Here is a 5,511-nt window from a genome sequence, read left to right on the forward strand (position 1 = left end):
TTACATACGGATGTAGCCGTCTTTATCTTCGTTCACACCTGCGTCGGGACTCCGTTCATGGGTTCCATCAGAGCTTTCCATCAAGGGAACCCACGGAACCAAATCCAAATTGAAACAATCGGAAACCATAGGTTTCGGTTTGCATCACCATTGATTTCAATGCTGACGAATCCGGCGCAAATGGTTTCTGTTTGTCTCCGTTGTGCAAGGGTTTAGTAGTTTTGACGGAATCAATACCGTAGTCGACTGCGCTATTCATTCTGTCAAAACGACAGTGCCCTTACACAACGGAGACAAACAGAAAGCTTTTGGTTTCATTTTCCTACAAATACTTAAATACCTTAAAAAAAAACAACACATATGCAAAAGAAAACAAGATCCCAAAAACTGGTGAATCAGGAGAACTTTTAATAAAGAAATGTATCGACAAGGGTACCAATCGGGGCAATGCCCCCAGGGACGTGGTCAGACAGGATCTGCCACTGGACACCACTGATGATACGCACAGCTGTATACAAACTAATTGGGGCCCACGTAACGTCACGCTATGTGAAACAACAAGAACCTAAACTTCAGTAACCAGCAACTTAAAAGACTCAGAATCTGTAAAAAAAATAAAGAAATACGAGTGCAAAATTGTTTAAACCGCAGTTTGTCAATTATGTTGCAGATTTTCACCCCTTCAACGTAGGTGAAATCCTCAATGAACCCGCATGCAAGGCTACATGCACGCGTTGCGGAATGTGGAGCAGAAAAGCCACATTGAAACCGCATGTAAACGTAGATTATTCTGCATTTTTAGGGGCAGTTTTTACATTTTGATGCGTAAATAGAGGCGGTTTTTTTTCTGCGGATTTTGGTGTATTTTTTTTTTAAAGACAAGTCAGACACACTTCACAAGCAAGACAAATTGACAAACTGAATTTCAAAATACGCACCGCAGGTCAATTTACGTGCAGAAAAAAAATCTGCAACGTGTAGATAAGAGCTCTTGAAATCTCTTTTATTGTCTTACGCTGCGGATTTTCCGCAAAATAAAACGCGTGGCAAATCCACACGTAATACGCATAGTGTGCCTAATTGCAGAAAATCCCCGTCGGGTTCCTTCTGCTATATGTGCACAGTCAGAAGATTTCCCCATGTTCAGGATTTTCCTATGGCAAATCCTGATAACCATTTTATAAAGAATTCGTAACAGAAATCCAAGACTGACGTTGATGTGAACTCCTCTGCCGGGCCGCGTTGACGCTCTGCAGAATTGCTGCTGATTTTCGGTGAAGATTCCGCATGAAGAATACGTAACAATTTACAGTGACATACATGCAGATGAGGATTTAAAAACCCTTTCCACGTGTAGTGAAAAAAAAAAAAAAAAATCTCTGCAGAATTGATGGCATGCCGCGAATTTCAAATCCACAGCACGACAATTCTGCTGCGGAGTCCACAGCGTGTGGACTAAAGTCACGGAAGACTGTAGAGGGTGGTACAAAGTCCTACTAAGAATGTCATAGCGGTGATCTCTGCCTGGTCCTGGTGAGCAAAACGGTCTATAAAAATCAGAGCGACCCCTATGGGGAGGATAAGGTAATGCAGGACCATCGTATCAAAGGGAAAGAGGGGGTGATTTGATCTTATGCCCCCTCTGTTAGGCGGTTTTATACATTTATTGCGACTTGGGAGGTTGGGGGGGGGGGTAGAATAATCAAAATTCCGGACATCAATCATACATGGATACAGTGTTTATTCAGAGTTCGGCCATTATAGGATTATCACACGATGCAGTTGCAGACTTTTGTTGCAATCTTTACGACTCTAGCCAGGATTTCATTTTATTGCAGCAGCTAGCCTGCATGCTGATGGTTTCCAAGTAGCAATCCACTGTGTTGCAAAGTAAAAACAAACTGAAAATAAGCAAAATAGCAAAGAAGGGAATAAAGATTTATTAAAGTTTTTTGTAGAATCCGCGTAGCACTATTTTTCCTGTAAAAATGAGACGCCGCGACGGAACCCATTAGAAGCGCGCAGATGTGAACAGAGTCTAAGTGGTAACACTAAATTGGCATAATTTTTGGATACCGTGGAAATCAACACAGAATAAAGTTCTGTTCTCAAGATAAGCTTTTAATTACACCAAGAATTTTCCCATAATTCCCCCTAATACCGCACATCGTGTAGTGTTATCACCAGCGTTACACTTTCTCCACTCACGTTTCCTCAAGTCCTGACCCAAAGGGCTAAAAAGTGACATTACTATGACTGTGGATGCCAATTTTGTGCCACCCATAAGGGCATTCCACCAGAGCAGCTACAGCGAATAACTGCACGGCACGTACTGACGCACGGTGGGTTTTGGCAACTACTGTCGCTCTACCACAAACGTAGCATGAATACTGCGGCTTTTCCACAACGGATTTTGTTGCAGAAAATCCACAGCATAAGGCCTCATGCACACGGCCGTGCCCGTAATCACGACCTGCAACTGCAGGCACGGCCGGCCGCATTTTCGGGCCGTTCTCCCATACAAAGTATAGGAGCACGAAAATATGAAAAAGTAGGACATGCTCCATAATTCCCGGCACAGTCCTACGGCACTGACACCTATCCGTAGCATTACAGAAAGGTGTCCGCGGCAAACAAAGCCAAACGGGTCCGCAATTACGGAGATTTTATAAGGTCGTGTGCATGGGGCCTAATACAGTAGCAGCGGTCACATGGGAAGAAACGTTATCCCAGAGCTGCAGAGCGTCAGATGGACACATCGCCATGGTGAGTATCCTTTTTTTTTTTTCCAGTGAAGGATTTCCACAGCCGGCATTCCCACCAAAAAACTGCACCACAATCAGAAGCTGCAGCGGTCACATGGGATGAAGTGTCATCCCCGGAGGCCGGCCTGCAGAGGGACGCATCGCCATGGCTACAAAAGTATTGAATTGTAATTTTTTTACGTGCAGTTTTCCTCAGCAGACATTCCGGCCTGAAATACGGCACCACAAACTGGTACGGCTTTTCGGCTAGGATTCCCTGCGGCGTCCAGGGCGGATAAGCTGTGCGCTTTTACATAGCGTATCCGCCCTGTGTGAACATACCCTGGGGCAGTTGCCAAAAGTAAACAGCACAGAGGACTACTGCCCTAATACCCAAAGGAAATGAGAATATGGAGGCCAATTAGGTAAAAAAGAAGATTTGGGCATGTTTATTGACCCAAGACGGACCAATTTTATAACATTTTATTTTTTACTCAGAGTTTCACTTTAAAGTTGCCACTTGGCTCTATAGTCACTAAATAGTCACAACTTTATTCCTTTTTTTTTTGCTATTTTTATTATTTGAAGTTTTTATCCTGCAACATAGAGTGCATTGCTACATGGAAACCACCAACAAGCAGGCTAGCTGCTGCAATGAAAAAAAGCTGGTCATAGCTCTTAAGATTGAAGCCCAAGTGTCACTGCATCGTGTGATAATCCTATGATGACAGATCTCTCAGTAAACACGGTATCCCGCAAAAATAATATAGTTATGACCGGATCAGCTTAATTTTACTTTTCACTTTTTTTAAAGCGTTCACCAGATGGGATAAATAACACACGCGTTTTATACTACGGGTCGTTACGGGTGCGGCGATGCTAGTTGCTTGTACCTTTGACATTTTTTTTTAAATATTTTTTGGACCGGATCAGCTTCATGCTAATGATGTGTAATCTGGCTGCACTCCAGACCCTGGCGGCGCTCTCCCTCCGCTGATAAGTCCGGATAATAAAACATTTACAGACTTCAGTGGTTATTGTATCCCGGCATAAACTGAACTCTGCCCCAGTAATTCAGCACGTGCCCCGCACACAAAGGAGAGAAGTGGTTTATCTCTGTGTGTCACAGGCAAAGTGTAAAATCCAGCCTGCGCCGGCTGGTTAGGCCTAATTCACACGAGCGTATTTCACGCCCGTGATTACACGCGGGAAACCAACGCATGTCACACGGAGCTATGCAAGTCAATGGGGCCGTTCAGACATTCCGTGTTTTTCATGCTGCGTGAAACTCACCGCATGTTCTATACTTGTGCGTTTTTTGCGCATCACGCACCCATTGAAGTCAATGGGTGCATGAAAATGACGGGCGGCACACAGACGCACATCCGTGTGCTGTGCGTGATTCACGCTACAGTTGCTAAAGAAATGATGAGAAAAAGAAAAAACACCTCCTTCAGTTTATTTTGCGGACATGATGCGCGTGACATATGGATGACATACGCCCGTAAAAAACACAGACACGCACCCTACACGGATGCCAAACGGAACTGCAACGCAGGAAAACCGCTGCATTTTTTTACGCATGCAAAACGGACACGTTCGTGTGAATAAGGCCTTACAGGGTGGCTGCAGTGCGTCCTCTGTGATGGCTTCCTGCAACCTGTCCTTAGTCATACCTAGATGCGCACGGCCAGTGATTGGCTTGATGCCCAGGGCAGAAATTGTTCACGACTAGGTGCTCAACGCCAGCCCCTGCCCACAGGGAGGCGCCCCACGCCGGCCCCTGCCCACAGGGAGGCGCCCCACGCCGGCCCCTGCCCACAGGGTGGCGCCCCACGCCGGCCCCTGCCCACAGGGTGGCGCCCCACGCCGGCCCCTGCCCACAGGGAGGCGCCCCACGCCGGCCCCTGCCCACAGGGAGGCGCCCCACGCCGGCCCCTGCCCACAGGGAGGCGCCCCACGCCGGCCCCTGCCCACAGCTAGATTGTTCCCATTAATGACTTGATGTTCACAGCCTTCTCCTGCTGGTGCATAAGGCTGGGGCAACACACTAGTGCTATCACAAAGCTTGCATGCAACTTTTTTTTCACCCCATGTCTGTCATATATTGATATATTTGTCGCGCAACAGTTGCAGGAAACTCATGAAAGTTGCGCAGTTACACTCCGTATTCCTATGGACTGCACTCGCCTGACAGTCGGAGTAGGAGTTGTTGCTGTAAAACATGCGTCGAGCATTAGGCATCAGTCAGGGGATACATTTCAATGTGCAAGTGCAACATTTTAGATTTGTCATATACTATACACATCCAATGTGGGCTCCTCGCTGGAAACATATTTATCATGTCATTTATAAACACTAGACCAGTAACGATCAGATCAGTGAGGGGAGTTGCCCATTAATCAAGTCTATAATCAACACAGAGTCCGGTCAACTTCCATGTCAGGCTGCATGACTCGTACGTCCGAAAATACAAAACCCTAATACAAGCATCGCCCCCCTCCATTATAGCCTGCGGACTCCCGTTACCTGTGTCTAAGTCTCCGTAGCGATCACCTCTGTCCTAAAAAGATTTCCAATCACCCAGCACTACGGTACGCCATATGAGACAAACTTCCGCACTGTGCAGTGATTGGACAAACAAAATAAACCTATCAAGTGAAGATCTGCGATTGGACGCCAGTCCGGCCCATGTGATATTAAACACTGCCGTCAGCCAATGAAAGGCTTGCACGCAAACGGCCATTTTTGAAATGGGCAAAGTTCT

The sequence above is a fragment of the Rhinoderma darwinii genome, chromosome 5, assembly GCF_050947455.1.
Source record: "Rhinoderma darwinii isolate aRhiDar2 chromosome 5, aRhiDar2.hap1, whole genome shotgun sequence".
Classification (NCBI taxonomy): Eukaryota; Metazoa; Chordata; class Amphibia; order Anura; family Rhinodermatidae; genus Rhinoderma; species Rhinoderma darwinii.